The 16832-nt window shown below is 49.5% G+C and overlaps 1 pseudogene; it reads right to left on the bottom strand.

Annotated features, from left to right (window-relative positions):
• On the bottom strand, positions 1-16735 carry LOC129030038 (putative uncharacterized protein FLJ33534; annotated as a pseudogene).
• Between the last annotated feature and the right edge of the window lie 97 nt (positions 16736-16832).

Raw genomic sequence — 16832 nt, 5'->3', positions numbered from 1 at the left:
CTAGATGGCGCTCAGCTCCTGGCAGACAGGATAGATGGCGCACAGCTCCTGGCAGACAGGATAGATGGCGCACGGCTCCTGGCAGACAGGATAGATGGCGCATGGCTCCCGGAAGACAGGATAGAGGGAGAAGGGCTTCTGGACCACTTGAGGTCAAGGGTCCTTTGAATCCTACAGTCTCTCCCCACCCCCAAACTGCACAACTGCAGGGAACATACCACCAGTATCAAGGGTTTCACAGACACCCTAAAGGACATCCTTGAAATTCTTCAGTGTTCCTAGGGCTCCTGATATAAACAGTCGAAGGCAAGACATCCAGAAGCCATGCCATGGGAGGGAAGTTGAAAGAGATGAGGCCTCATCTTGAAGAAAAGTTGCCTCTTTAGGGTGCTGAGAGACATCCTCAATTACTTGGAGAGCTATCATGAGTGAGGGGTCTTCTTCTCAGTGGTTCTAAGGGTCAGAGTTGAGGCCACTCAGTGAGGCTCAGGGTGGTGTGTCTGTTCCTGTCTAAGAAAAGTATTTCCAAAGGGAGAGCACTGGCATGACATGAAGTGATGAAAACGGTGCAGCAAAAGTACAGTGAGGAAGGAAGGAAGGAAGAAAGGAAGGATGGAAGGAAGGAAGGTAGGCAGGCGAGGAAGGAAGGTGAAGAAGGAAAGAAGGAAGTATGGTGAGGAAGGAAGGAAGTATGGCAAGGAAGGAAGGAAGGCGAGGAAGGAAGGACGGCAAGGAAGGAAGGACTGCGAGGATGGATGGAAGGCAAAGAAGGAAGGAAGGAAGGAAAGAAGTACGGCAAGGATGCTGCAGGAGGGAGTGCTGCTGCTGGGGGAATGCTGGTCCCGACCTCTAGCTCCCTTCCAACTCCCTAGAATGCAAGGATCAACAGGGAAGGATCATGTGTGGGGATATTCTCTCCCTCCTTTCCTTCCTTCCTTCTCTCCCTCCCTCCCTCCTTCATTTTTTCCTTCCTTTCCTCCTCCTTCCTTCCTTCTTTCTTTCCTCCCCTTCTTCCTTCCTTCCCTTTTTCCTTCCTTCCTTCCTTCTTCCTTCCTCTCCTTATTCCTTCCTTCCCTTTTTTCTTGCTTCCTTCTTTCTTCCTTCCTCTCCTTCTTCCTCCCTCCCCTTCTTCCTTCCTTTCTTCCTCCTTCCTTTCTTCCTTCCTTTCTTCCTCCTTCCTTCCTTCCTTCCCTCCCTCCTTCGTTTCTTCCTTCTTTCCTTCCTTCCTCCCTCCCCTTCTTCCTTCCTTTCTTCCTCCTTTCTTTCTTCCTTCCTTCCCTCCCTCCTTCGTTTCTTCCTTCTTTCCTTCCTTCCTCCCTCCCCTTCTTCCTTCTTCCTTCCTTCCCTCCTTCCTTCCTTCTTCCTCCTTCCCTCCTTCCCTCCTTCCTTCATTCCTTCCCTCCTTCCCTCCTTCTTTCCTTCTTCCTTCCTTCCCTCCTTCCTTCTTCCTTCCTTCTTCCTTCCTTCCTTCTTCCTTCCTTCCCTTCTTCCTTCCTTCCCTTCTTCCTTCCTCCCTTCCTTCCTCCCTTCCTTCCCTTCTTCCTTCCTTCCCTCCTTCCTTCCTCCCTCTCTTCTTTCCTTCCTTCCCTCCTTACTCCTTCCTTCCTCTCTCCCTCTCTTCTTTCCTTCCCTCCTTCCTCCCCACCTTTTTTCCTTCCTTCCTCCCACTTTCTTCTTTCCTTCTTCCTTCCTTCCTTCTTCCCTCCCTCCCTCTGTCCTTTCTCCCTTCCTTCATTCTTCCTTCCTTCCTTTCCCCTTCCTTCCTTCCTTTCTTCCACAACTGTTTACAGAGCACCTACCACATGCCAGGAGCCATTCTAGCTGGAGATGCGCCAATAGCCTTTTACTCTACTGCAGGAAACAGAGAATGAACAAGATAATTGGAGACTTTTAAATGTTATGAAGAAAACAGGAATGAGACCAAGTCTCCCAGAAAGCTAAATGGAGGCCTGGTTACTAGAAAGCCGTTAAAAAGGATGGTTTGAGCTGGGACATGAATGACCAGAGCCACGACAGATCAGAGTTCTGGGCTCCAGCAGGCCCAAAGATGGGAGAGCGGAGCAGCCTGGAGAGGCTGGAGCACGCTCAAAGGTGGGAGGGGGGAGCAGCCTGGAGAAGCTGGAGCACAGGGAGAGGAAGGCACAATCATGAGGCTATGAGAAAATTTAATTTCTTTTCTCTTGGGATGATCTTGTGTTGGCTTAAATAAGACCCAAGGCTTTTGTCCCACCTGTTTACCTGTGCTTTTATTACCTGTGCTTTTGGGGTCATTTTGAAAAAATCATTGCCAAGACCAATGTCATGAGGTTTTTCTTCTATGTTTTCTTCTAGGAGTTTTACAGTTTCAGGTCTTACATTTAAATCTTCAATAGATTTTGAGTTGATTTTTGTGCATGGTATAAGAAAGGGGTCTAATTCCATTCTTTTCCATGCAAAAAGCTTCTGCGTAGCAAAGGAAGTAATAGGGTGAAAACACAACCTATGGAATGGGAGAAAATATTTGCAAACCATGTCTCTGATAAGGGATTAATGTCCAAAATATATAAGGAGCTCTTACAACTTAATAGCAGAAAAAATTACTGCCCCAATTTAAAAATGAGCAAAGGATTTGAATAGACATTTCTCCCAAGAAGATAGACGAATAGCCAACAGATATATGAAAAGATGCTCGACATCACTAATCATTAGGGAAATGCAAATAAAAATCACCATGAGATGTGTAGCCTTACACCTGTTAGAATGACTATTATCAAAAAAAAAAAAGATAACAAGTATTAACAAGGGTGCAGAGATATTAGAGCCCTGTACACTGTTGGTGGGAATACCATTATGGAGAACAGTATGGAGGCTCCTCAAAAAATCATAAATAGAACTACCATATGACCCAGCAATTCCACTTTTGGATGTTTATCCAAAAGAGTTGAAACCAGTATCTCACAGAGATATTGCTCTCCCATGCTCACTGTAGCATTTTTCACAATAGCCGAGTTGTGGAAATGTCCTTCAACAAATGAATGGGGGCTGAGCGCAGTGGCTACGCCTGTAATCCCAGCACTTTGGGAGGCTGAGGTGGGCCTGAGGTCAGGAGTTCGAGGCCAGCCTGGCCAACATGGTGAAACCCCGTCTCTACTAAAAATACAAAATTAGCTGGACATGGTGGCACATACCTGTAATCCCAGCTACTTGGGAGGCTAAGGCAGGAGAATTGATTGAACCTGGGAGGTGGAGGTTGCAGTGAGCCGAGCTCATGCCACTGCACTCCAGCCTGGGCAACAGAGCAAGACTCTATCTCAAAAACAAAAACAAAAACAAAACAAAACAAAAAAAACGAATAGTTAGAAAAACTGTGGTGCATACACACAATGGAACATTACTCAGCCTTTCAAAAAAGCAAATCCTGCCATTTGCTACAACATGCCCGAACTTGGCAGACATTATAGTAAGTGAAATAAGCCAGTCACAAAAGGACAAATACTGAATGATTCCACTTGCACTAAGTAGCTAAAGTCAAACTCAGAAAAGCAGATCACAGAATAGTGGCTGTCAGGGGCTGGAGGAACAGGGAAATGGGGAATTGCTGTTTAATGGATATGAAGTTTCCATTACGCAAGATGAACAAATTCTGGAGATCTGCCGTCTAACATTATGCCTGCAGTTGACAATACTGATTGTACACTTACAAATTTGTTGAAAGGGTACTCATTAAATTTTCTTACAACATTTTTTACAAACTTCTGTTTATTATTTTTTAAATATTTTTTAATAATGAGATCCAATGCTTTGATAGCTAAGACCTATATAATTGAGACAGTGAAAATTAACCATGCTGAGGCCAGGCGCAGTGGCTCACACCTGTAATCCCAGCACTCTGGGAGGCCAAGGTGGGCAGATAACTTGAGGTCAGGAGTTTGAGACCAGCCTGGCCAACATGGTAAAACCCCGTCTCTACCAAAAATACAAAAATTAACAAGGTGTGGTGGTGCATGCCTGTAGTCCCAGCTACTCAGGAGGCAGAGGTTTCAGTGAGCCAATACTGCGCCACTGCACTCCAGCTTGGGCAACAGAGTGAGACCCTGTCACACACACAAAAAAAGAAAAGAAAGAAAGAAAGGAAGAAAAGATAATGAGCCATGCTTCAGGTAAACTGAGATAAACAGGGTTTCCAATGGAACACAGCTGAAGCCAACAGAACAGAGAAACCAAGAAACCCAGGCAGGACCATGCTGCAGCTGCAAGAATGACCAACACTCCTCCTTAGACTCGCCCAGCACAAGGCCAAGTCCTGGAAGCCTCAGCAGGTGCGTTCCCCCTTGCTACAGCAAGCCAAGCAGACCCAACGCTGGGGATTACAGGGATGCTCCTGGGGGCTATTTTGTCTACTGGGCTGCATCATCATCATATGAGCCAACATTATTCTTACCAGATGCCGTACAGTTTGCAGAGAACTTTGCACACAATTCAAGGTGTTTCATGTTTGCCATAACCCTATGGAGTGACTATTATTATCATTATCTATTGTTATTATCCTTCTTCCGAGGGAATAGGACTGAAACTTAGTGAGAGAAAGCCATAAAGGAGTGAAGCCTACAAGGAGCCCGTGCTCACTCCACAGCCACCTGCAGACACTGACCTCAGCAAGCAAAGCACTGTCAGTATCCTGAGTGCTGGGAGGGGAAGAACTGGCTTTCTCTTGTGGGTCTGACTCCTAAGTGCTTGCTCTTAGTCATCGTAATTTACCACCTTTCCGCTTATATAGTCACTAAGTGAATTTCAGTCCTAATGCAAAATGCAAGAGGCATCCCATTCCAGTACACTTGATCCCAGGAGAACCTGCAAGACTTGTAAATCCAAACATATTTCATTCCAAATAGGCTCTAATCCCTCTAACAAGAGCAGGGACTTGTAATTCAAACACATGATTTGAGTTGATAATCCTGGAGCAGACATCATCCTTCAGCTGTGTAACTGCAACATTTTAAGGGGCACCACAAGGGCCAAGCTAGGTTTGTGGGGTCTCCCGGGGACACCTCCTCATTTACAGATTCCCCACCAATTTGTAGAACCAGCATGTTGTAGGAGGCAGCTATTGGCCTTTGTAGTAATCAAAACAAGGCTAATATTGGCAATATAATCAGCAGGCAATGGTGACTAATCCATCAGTAAACAAAATATTTTTCCACCCATTTTGGTTTAGCAGCCCCGAAGCTAACCCTTGTATACCCCGTCATTTGCGTCAAATACTACTTCCTCCTCAAAATCACTGTTGGATATTTTCTTTTAACAAGGCTTCCCTGCCTCTCTTGTTTAGAAATGAATAGAAGGATTCCCACTTGGAAAGAGTGAAGAGTGGAAGAAAAACCTGAACCCTAGAATCATTTGTTGTCAAATTGATTCCAAACTGCATGACTTTCCAGCCTGGAGATCTTTGGCAAGTCACCTAAGTTCTCCAAAACTCTTTCTTCAAACTGGGGTAGAATCGTCTGCACTTCACAGGGTACAACAAAGATAAATGAGACAGTAGCACGAAATCACTCAGTGCAACATTAATACATAGGTCCCTTCACCTGCCAAGCAGGCTTTGAAGTCAGAGTCTGAGCTCTGTGCAGCCTCATCACCCACTAGACATGAGAACGCAGATAGCTCTCCGTCCTCCCAGAGCCTCAGCTGCTCTGAAAACCAAGGATGGGATGCCCCTGAGTCCTTTCCTCCTTCCCCAGCTCCCGACCCTGGTCCTCAGAGGTGACGGCGTTCACTGTGGCCCTTGGCATCTGCTCCTCATGTCAAGGAATAGGGCCCAGGCACCTCCCCGGGAAATTGCAGAGGCTGCACCGGCCCAGACCTGGTAGGACCATGGGCACAGTGGCTGTATCAGTCTGTTGTTTTTTGTTTGTTTGTTTGTTTGTTTTTGAGATGGAGTTTCACTCTTGTTGCCCAGGCCAGAGTGCAGTGGCGTGATCTTGGCTCATTGCAAGCTCTGCCTCCTGTGTTCAAGTGATTCTCCTGCCTCAGCCTTCCGAGTAGCTGGGATTACAGGTGTCCGCCACTATGCCCGGCTAATTGTTTGTATTTTTAGTAGAGACAGGGTTTCACCATGTTGGCCAGGCTGGTCTCGAACCTCTGACCTCAGGTGATCCACCTGCCTCAGCCTCCCAAAGTGCTGGGATTACTGGCATGAGACACCGCGCCCGGCCTATTAGTCCATTTTCATGCTGCTGATAAAGACATACCCGAGACTGGGAAGAAAAAGAGGTTAATTGGACTTATAGTTCCACATGGCTGGGGAGGCCTCAGAATCATGGCAGAAGGTGAAAGGCACTGCTTACATGGCGGCAGCAGGAGGAAATGAGAAAGAAGCAAAAGTGGAAACCCCTGATAAGCCCATCAGATCTCATGAGACTTATTCACTATCACAAGAATAGCATGGGAAAGACCAGCCCCCATGATTCAATTACCTCCCCCTAGGTCCCTCCCACAACACGTGGGAATTCTGGGAGATACAATTCAAATTGAGATTTGGGTGGGGACACAGCCAAACCATATCAGTGGCCAAGAGCTCAGGAGGTTGGGTGTGCACTGAGTCCGAGGGTGACTTCCCACCCCACCATCTGATCTCTCTGAACTTCAGTTTCTTCATCTGCAAAAGAGAAACAATAGCACTCATCTGTCTGTATTAGTCAAGGTTCTCCAGAGAAACAGAACTAATAGGACAGAGAGAGAGAGATTTATTCTGAGGAGTTGTTCATGCAATTATGGAGGCTAAGTCCCAAGATGGGCAGTCAGCACGCTAGAAACCCAGGAGAGCCGACAGCTCTGGTCTGAGTCAGAGCCTATGGATCTCCAAATGCTAAGTGCCAGTCTGAAAGCCAGCAGGCTAGAGGCCCAAGAAGAATTGATGTTTTTGTCTCAGTCCAAAGGCAGGAAAAGAACAGTGTCCCAGCTCCAGCAGTCAGGCAGGAAGAGCCCTTTCGTGCCAGATTTTTTGTTCTATCTGGGTCTTCAAAAGAGACCCACATAGACTTCAACTGACTGGATGCAGCCCACGCCCATCAGGGAGGGCCACCTGCCTCGCTCAGTCCACCCATTCAAATGCAGACCTCACTTAGCAATGCCCTCAGAGACACATTACACAGTTGGTAATGCTCCACCAAATATGGCACCCTTGGCCCAATCAAGGTGATCCATAAAATTAACCATCGTACCATGTCATTTGGTTATTGTCAGGAGTCAATGAAATAAAGCATTCGAGTGGTTAAAGAGGTACTCAAGATGTGTGCCTATTACCACTGTCATCATTATAACAGCAGGACATGGGTACATCAGATTCCCAACATTGCTAAAGCCGTGATGTGGTGATTGGGATGAGCTAAAGTATTATAATTGTCTTCTCCATGAGCTGTAAGAAGAACAAACGGTGGCCAGGCATGGTGGCTTACGCCTGTAATCCCAGCACTTTGGGAGGCTGAGGGTGGGAAGATCACTTGCACCCAGGAGTTTGAGAACAGCCTGGGCAACAAAGGGAGACCTCATCCCTACAAAAATCAAAAAGAGTAACTGGGCATAGTGGTGCACACCTATAGTCCCAGCTACTCGGGAGGCTGAGGTGGGAGGATCACTTGATCCCAGAGGTTGAGGCTGCAGTGAGCCATGTTCACACCACTGCACTCCAGCCTGGGTGACAAAGCTTGAGGCCCTGTCTCAAAAAAAAAAAAAAAAAAAAAAAAGGAAAAGAAAAGAGGCCAGGCACGGTGGCTCATGCCTGTAATCCCAACATTTGGGAGGCCAAGGCGGGAGGATCATTTGAGGTCAGGAGTTCAAGACCAGCCTGACCAACATGGCAAAACCCTGTCTCTACTAAAAATACAAAAATTAGCCAGGCGTGGTGGCACTTGCCTATAATCCCAGCTACTCAGAAGGCTGAGGCAGGAGAATCACTTGAACCTGGGAGGCAGAGGTTGCAGTGAGCCAAGATGGTGCCATTGCACTCCAGCCTGGGCAACAGAGCGAAACTCCATCTCAAAAAAAAAGAACAACAAAGGGGTGAAAGGGCATCGGTCCCTGGTCAGGTCAACAGCATCACCTCCCCCAAGAAGCCCTGCCCACCCAGTCACACCCTTTGTCTGCCCACTGACTTCCCAGAGCACTCGCCTGCCCAGTCCTGGGGCAGAGCGTCCCTGAGTCCTAGTTTAATTGTCCATGCATCCGTGCCCCGTCCACCTCTAATCTAACCTGCTGCCAGACAGTGTCCGTATGTCAAGCTGTGTGTGCCCTGGTGCCACCCAGCACACCCACATCCCCACTCATCCATGCAAACTCCTCCCAACTGTCCTCAAGATGAAAGTGTCACTTGTCAAAGGTGCACCAGGTGCCAGCCTCTGAGCGGGTGCTTCATTGCCTCTGTTATTTCATTTAACTATCATGCATCATGACAAATAAATGATTTGAAGAGTCTCTTAGGGAGGGTGCTATTGAAGAAAACATGCTCTGCTGCCCAGGTGACAGGAAGTGAAGGCCTGAGAGTAGGTTTAGAGGACCTGAGACAGACAAGCTGTCTCAAGAGAAATGGACAGGAACTAGGGGTTGAGGGAGCAGAGACAGGACCAACCCCACAGCGAAGAAAGGCAGGAGGCATAGGCCCGTCCTACCTTCCCAGAACTTAGCTTAACCCCAGGACTCTGGAGGAAGGGTGCAGAGATCTTGAGGTGATGCCTTCCCAAGAGTCTGGTCACTTGGGAAGGTGGATGCTGGAAGAGCTTCAGAGTCAGGCCCAGGATCACACTTTCAATGTCATGTTTGGGAACCACTGCTCCACCTCTCATGAGGAGGAAACTGAGGCCTGTAAAAGGAAAGAGACTTGGAATGAAGGAACCCCAGAGCTGAAGGGCCTCCGAGCTCACCCAGCCCCAGCTCACTCTCAAACAAGACGTATTTGCAGCAGCAGTTTGTTTCTGCTCAGTCCCTTCTGTGACAGCAATGTCACTACCTCCCAGAAGTGCGCATCAGAAACAACTCACTTCGCAGTAGCAGACGAACTCACTCCTGGGCTTTGCCATTCTTTAAAGACTAACAGCCTTAGAAGAAATCATTGCAGAGCTGGCCACAGGCCACCTGGGAGCTAGGCAGAATCTGTCTTTGGCCCCAGCCTCTCTGTGATCTTTTCCGTTGCCATGGAGGGATTTCCCAGGACCCACGAGTCAGAGCCCTGAGTTCAAATGCCAGCTCTGCTGTGTGACCCTGGCAGGTTGCTCACCCTCCCTGAGCCTCCCTTTTCCAACAGATATAATGGAAATATGACCTACCTTATGGGCTGGTGTGATGGGGAAATGGCTTAACAAACAAATGAGATGCCCGCAACCCCCAAAATCCCTTCCTGTCCCCTTTCACCATGTCTGCTCCCCTTCCCCAGTCTCAGGGGCCTGTAGCACCCCTTCCCCTCACCTTGTTTGCTCTCGGGGGACTACTGTGTGGGTTGCTTTCACCGTGTGGACTCTAATCCTCTGAGTGGCTCCCTCCCCAGGCACTTCCGCATTCCTGATCTGCCTTTTCCCTGAGCTTCCAAAGACTTTCTCCCCGGGAAGAAGCGCAGCTGAACTGAGCATGAACAACCTCAAGGGGGGTGAGCACAGCACTTCACAGTTTGCAGAGCCTCTGGCCCCACCCTCTCATCCATCTTCTCTCAGCGCAGGGGCAGGTCAGGGTGATGAAGCAGGAGCGGGGACAGAGGTCTGCAGGAGCCAGTCCCACAGATCTGGGGATGCTCACCTGGCCAGGCACCCACTTCCCACCCTGACCCCAACCAACCTCCACCTCCCACCACACTAAGGAGCCCTGCTGCTCCTTTAGGACTCTGGGTCATCGCTCCTCCTTAGGGGGCAGCCTTCTGCCTTGGTGGGTGGGGCAGAGACTGAGGCTCCAGGCATCAGCCTCACCCCTGACAGAAGGGGTGCCCTCAGCCCTGGGCTGTCTCCACCGTCCCTCCAAGACCCTCAAGGTGTACAGAGCTATACGTGTTATAGGAAAGGGCTCCCGATCCAGACCCCAAGAGAGGGTTCTTGGATCTCACCCAAGAAAGAATTCAGGGTGAGTCCATAAAGTGAAAGCAAGTTTATTAAGAAAGTAAAGGAATAAAGAATGGCTACTCCATAGGCAGAGCAGCCCTGAGGGCGGCTGGTTGCACATTTTTATGGTTATTTCTTGATGATCTGCTAAACAAGGGGTGAATTATTCATGCCTGCCCTTTTTAGACCATATAGGGTAACTTCCTGACATTGCTGTGGCATTTGTAAACTGTCATGGCGCTTGTGGGAGTGTAGCAGCGAGGACGACCAGAGGTCACTCTCATGGCCATCTTGGTTTTTGTGGGTTTTGACCGGCTTCTTTACTGCAACCTGTTTTATCAGCAAGGTCGTTATGACCTGTATCTTGTGCTGACCTCATATCTTATCCCGTAACTTAGAATGCCTTAACTGTCTGGGAATGCAGCCCGGTAGGTCTCAGCCTCATTTTACCCAGTCCTACTCAAGATGGAGTTGCTCTGGTTTACATGCCTCTGACATAAGCATGTGTGCCCACCTCGACCAAATCCATCAGGGGCACCTGCAACACCTAGCCCTGCCAGCCATTGGCCTGCTCCCATGGTGGGTCCCCTCTAGACATCCCCAGAAGCCCCTGAGCTCTTCCTCTCTTCACTTGCTTCCCACCCACACACGCCCTGTGCTCCAGCCACAGGCACCCCATCCAGATCCCTCCCCCATCTCCATACCTTCACCCATGCCGTTCCCCCACCTGGCATGCTGGCACCCTCCTCCCCACCCCCACCCCAACCCAGCCACCTGCAAACTCCTCCAAGTTCCAGCTCAAGCCTTTATCCCCTAGGAAGCTTCCCTGAGAGGCTCAGACAGAAAAGATGCAGCCAACTTACTATTCAGTGAGCCTCTCTCCCAATCAGTGAAATGAGGAAGCCCCGTCACTGAGACCCTACGATCCTGCCCGGCAGGGCTGCCACTCTCCAGCCCACTGTGGCACTCATATTGAGGACAGGGTCACACACCTGGTAATTATGACTTCATGTCTATTTAACCATGTGCCAGGCAGGCACTATGCTAGGAGCCTTGCGTGGATCAATTCATCCAATCCTCACCCTCAGCCTAGAACTCAGAGGGCACACAATAGGCACAGACATAAGGCTGCTGCTGCAAAGGACGACACAGGCAAATGCAGGTCGGGATGGGTGAAAGGGTCTCTCAAGGAAATGAGTTGGAGTCGGGCCTCAAAGAGCAGCAGAACCTGCTCCTGGCCCTGCCACACACCTGGGTCCCAGAGCTACATGGAGCCGGCTGCCACCCCTGTCTGCAAACCTGGCCTTCCCTGCCAGACGCCTGACAACTTCCTTTCCCGGGCCCCTAGGCAGGGGACACCTGCCAGGCAGATGGCCTTTCTGACTGGCCTTCTCCTGGCCACTGCAGCCTCATTGGAGGGCCAGGCCCAGGCCAGGTGTGGCTCCTGCGTCTGCAGGACAGGGCAGCTCCAAAGGTGGGCTCTGGACCAGGGTCTCCCCTGAGCCAGGCAGGGGCTTCTCACCGGAGACAGACAGTGCCAACCACACAAGCCAGGGGTGCAAATTGAGCCCCAGGAAGGAGAGGCTGACCTCCCGGTGATCAGGGGGGCAGCACCAGCCTCAGCACGCAGGTGTGAATTCCTCCCCCTAGCCTGAGACCAGTGCCACACCTCCACCCTCTCTCCCCATTGCCCCTGCCTGACACCCCATGCTGGCAACCAGAGGCTGATTCTGCCCGACTGCCCCCAGCTCCTCGAGCGTGCAGCCTGGGTTCCAGAGGGAGGCCTTACGGCCCCGTCAGAGACCACCAGGGAAATATCACAGACCGCAGCCAGCAGGGGAGCTCAGCTGGGAGTTTACACCAAGCCTGGCTCCGGAGTGAGGCCTGAATGACGCAGGCTGGGACCACCCTGCACGGGCCGGCAGGTGTGGGTACGGTCCTGGGGCTCAGAGAGGGGCTTGGAAGGCCAAAGGCAAGGCGGCCGGATCCGTCATCGCAGCACATAGCGTCCCCTTGACTTGCTGGGAGAAGCTCGCGCCCTCATAGTTAGCAATTCCATGGCCACTGGAGGACAGAGTGGGAGCTGGGAGGCTCTGGACGCCATAGCTTTGGGCCCCCCGGCCCTCCTCGGGCTGGTGTTCGCCTGTAAATGCTGCTTCCGCTGTTCAAGCGCTGATGCTCCTCGTCGCTCACGGGTAAACAGCTGCTGCCCACCTCCCAAGACCCCCCGCACCCTGCACGGCAGGTGACCTCCTGCGTCCCTTCTGGGCCCTCCCTGTGGGGCCCACAGGTGTGGCAGGGCCCACCCCTACCAGGGCACCTGCCTGCCCAGGCTCACGGCTGGGTTCCTTTCACAGACACCGTATCCGGACAATCCATTTGTTCCGTCTTTAATCAGAAATGGCCATAGCGAACCACCGTGCGTCCAACCTGAGACGCCTGGGGATGGTGGAGCCAGGGCAGATGCCGCGGGCCTGAGGGAGGATGCGAAGCTCCAGGGTGCCCCCTGCTGCCTCCGGAGCGTGCTGCAGTCGTGGCCAACGTTGACCCGACACAACCTGCTCTGATCTTCAGAAATATTATCCACGAGACCTGCTTTCTCCCAAAATGCATTCGGCTGACCACCCATGGGAAGCTACAGAATAAAGAACATAAAGACATGCTCCAGAATATGTTCTCAATGCTTAAAATTCTCCCAACTCCCAGGAATCTAGAGTCTTTGAAATATAGATCATTGAGTATCTTTTTGATAACCGAAGTAAAACTGTTTATGTGAGATGCTTTTTCTCTGCAAATAACAACTGAAGAAGAGGCCAGAAACTATAGTCAGAGGGGATTCTGGTCCTGGGGGTCCATTTCTTGCCTGTGTGGTCTAGGTGGGTTGTGGTCTTCCAGTTTCTGCCCCTAAATCCACATGTGATCGGCTCCACCTCACAAGGCCGTCACAATACTTCACAAGAGAAATGCAAGAAAGCACACTTCTAAAGCAGTGTACACAGTTGCTGTTTTTAATCTCATTACACATTAGGGAATTTTTAACTCGTCTCCCAGAGGCTCGACTGGATTGAAAATATAAGGTCTATTTAATGAAAATTATCAAGGAAGTTCCTGGGGAAAAAAACTTAGGCGTACTTAAGTATTAGTCAAGCCCCAGCTCTGCAGTTCGAATAAAGCACAGACTTTAGAAGTCATATGAGTGAATTCCATGCAAGGCCTGCCACTTATTGCCTGTGTCCCTGGACAAGACACTCAGCCTCTTGAAGCCTTTGTTTTCTCATCCATAAAATGGAGCTAATACTGTTCACCGAAAGTGAGGTAAGGACTGGAAACAATGCCTGACGTACAGTGGGGGCTGAATACAAGGTTGGTTCTTTTTTTTAAGATGGAGTCTCGCTCTGTCACTCAGGCTGGAGTGCACTGGCATGGTGATCTCAGCTCACTTCAACCTCCACCTCCCGGTTTCAAGTGATTCTCCTGCCTCAGCCTCCCTAGTAGATGGGATCACAGGCTCGTGCCTACCCACACCCGGCTAATTTTTGTATTTTTAGTAGAAACGTGGTTTTGCCATGTTGGCCAGGCTGGTCTGGAACTCCCGACCTCAGGTGATCTACCAACCTCAGCCTCCCAAAGGGCTGGAATTACAGGTGTGAGCCACCGTGCCTGGCCATACAAGGTCGGTTTTATCACTTAATAGATCCCAGAAGAAATTCAAATCTGTATAATCTGTGATTGGTTGAATTGTGCTTCTCGAAATTTGCATTGAAGTACTAATCCCTAGAACCCCAGAATGTGACCTTATTTAGAACCAGGGTCATTGCCAATGCGATGAGTTCAGAGGAGGTCATACTGGAGTAGGGTGGGCTGAGATCCAGTATGAATGTGCCCTCATTAAAAAGAGAAATTTAGACAGAGACATACAAAGAAACAACACCATGTGAAGATGAAAGCAGAGATTAGGGTGATGCTTCTGCACACCAAGGAACAGGGAAGATTGCCAGGAAGTTCCCAAAAGCGGGGTAAGGGGCCTGGCACAGATTCTCCCTCACTGTCTCAGAAGGAATGAACCCCACCAATCCCTCTTCTCAGACCTCTGACCTCCAGCACTGTGAGACGCTCCATTTCTCTTGTTTAGCCACCCAGTTCATGGCATTGTGTTAGGGCAGCTCTGGCAAACTAATACATAATCCAAGAGAGAGTGTCAGAGATTTACTATCTTTACTGTTGAATAATCCTTACCAATGGGCCCAGGCCGGGCATGGTGGCTCATGCCTGTAATCCCAGTACTTTGGGTGGCCAAGGAGGGTGGATCGCTTGAGCCCAGGAGTTTGAGACCAGCCTGGGCAACATAGTGAGACCCCATTGCTACAGAAGAATAAACAAAATTAGCTGGGTGTGATGGTACACACCTGTGGTCCCAGTTACTCAGGGCACTGAGGTGGGAAGATCACGGGGCGCAGGAGGCTGTAGTCAGTCGTGATGGTGCCACTGCACTCCAGCCTGGACGATAGAAGGAGAGCCTGTCACAAAAAAAAAAAAAAAAAAAAAAAGCCCAGGGAGGTAGGGTCAGAGCCTAGACTAGAACCCAGTTCTCTGGATTCTCAATTCTGTGCTCTATCCACTAACCCTGACAATCACGTCTTAGGTGTTAACATGATTGACCAGGTGCAGTGGCTCACACCTATAATCCTAGCACTCTGGGAAGCCAAGGGGGGCAGATTGCTTGAGCCCAAGAATTTGAGATCAGCCTGGGCAACACAGTGAGGCCCTGTCTCCACAAGAAAATACAAAAACTACCCAGGCATGGCAGCGCATGCCTGTAGTCCCAGCTACTTGGGAGGCTGAGGTGGGAGGACTGCTGAGCCCGGGAGTTGGAGGCTGCAGGGAGCCATGATCACGCCACTGCATTCCGGCCTACTGCCTAAAGATATGCAGTAGATACAGGAGGAAGCACATCCGTTCAGACTTTTCTCATGCATTCAATTCATATTATAATAACAACACCAGAATCAGACCGCATATACCACTTTGCAACAGGTTTTGTTATTGTTGTTTTATCATGTTTGTTTTGCTTAACATTATACAGATGACATCTTTACAAGTAATAAGTATAGTAAAGATACCACAAGTAACATAACCAGTCTCCTATTGATGGAATTTTTTTTTTTTTTTTTTGAGACGGAGTCTTGCTCTGTTGCTCAGGCTGGAGTGCAGTGGCGCGATCTCAGCTCTCTGTAACCGCCGCCTCCAGGGTTCAAGCAATTCTCCTGCCTCAGCTTCCCGAGTAGCTGGGACTACAGGCATGCACCACCATGCCTGGCTAATTTTTTGTGTTTTTAGTAGAGATGGGGTTTCACCATGTTGGCCAGGCTGGTCTCGAACTCCTGACCTCAGATAATCCACCCACCTCAGCCTCCCGAAGTGCTGGGATCACAGGCGTGAGCCACTGCACCTGGCCCTTGATGAACATTTATATTGTTTCCATTTTTTTTTTAACTAACACAAATAACACGGCAGAAAATAGCCTCAAGTAACTTTGCACATTTGTATGTTTTTTTGCAGAATAAATGCCTAAACATGGCAAATCTAATATGTTTGTGATGGTTTTAAATAACCTCTACAAATTATTTGATCCTCCTCCCATCACAAGTGGAGTTCAATTCTCCTCCCTTTGAATATGGGCCAGTATTCGTACTTGTTTCTAATAAACAGAATGTGGTAGAAGTGGCAAAGGGTGGCTTCTGTGGTTAGGATAGAAAAGGTGACACAGCTTCCACCTGGCTCCCTCTTTGTCAGTGAAACACAGCCACTTCACATTGGAGAGAAGCCCAAGCCACATGGAGGGGCCCCAGCTGGCTGCCAGACCTACCTGAGGTCACAGCCAACAGCTGGCATCAACCTCCAGCCTTGAAAGTGAATGAACCTTCGGATGGCCAGGTCCCATCTCATTATTTTATACCGACATGATTTACTCTCAAAAGAAAAATGAAAGAAATACAAATTATAGCAATGTTATCTTTAGCAAGGACTGCTTGCAAGGTTGGCCCTTGGTTCGTATCTGGGAAATTGGATTTGGGGCGGGTTCCCACCCCACCCTTCCCTGATACGAACGGCTCACTGCCCCTAAACTGTGTAAACACTGTGGTTTATGTCTTCGTACTGGGAGTCCAGAATTTTGGTACATGCTAGGCAGAGGGGGCCTTTGTGACTAGCCTGCAGTAAAACCCTTGGTGCCAAATCTCTAGTGAGTGTCCCTGATGACATTCCACACCTGTTGTCCCAACACACTTCCGGGGGAAGTGGGTGCGTCCAGCATGTGAGAGGGTCTTGGACCCTCACACTCCATTTCCTCTGGACTTGGCCTTTTCCCTTTGCTGAATTTGCTTCATTTCCTGTTGTCGTAATACATCATAGCCTCGAGTATCACTGTATGCTGAGTCCTGCGAGTTCTCCTAGCCAATCATCAAACCCGGGGTGGTCTTAGAGACCGCAACACGCCACAGCAACAAGACGACAGGGAAGCCGGCGCTTCCTGTATGTGTATACATTGCTGGTGGTACCTGGGCACTGTGAGAGTGCCTGTCTGTTGACAGCCACTCAATGTCCACTTCCTCTGACTCAGTAATCCCATCTGGGAATGTGTCCTTTGGCAACAATTCCACAGCAGGAAGCAGAGGCTTGAAGATATTCATCACAGCTTGTGCTAAACCTTAACAAAACCTAAATGCCCAAGAAGAGAAAAAACTGGTTAAACACATTATGATGCATCAACACTAAAAA

Source organism: Pongo pygmaeus, chromosome 12 (genome assembly GCF_028885625.2).
Source record: "Pongo pygmaeus isolate AG05252 chromosome 12, NHGRI_mPonPyg2-v2.0_pri, whole genome shotgun sequence".
Taxonomy (NCBI): domain Eukaryota; kingdom Metazoa; phylum Chordata; class Mammalia; order Primates; family Hominidae; genus Pongo; species Pongo pygmaeus.
This window is presented reverse-complemented; position numbering and strand designations above follow the sequence as displayed.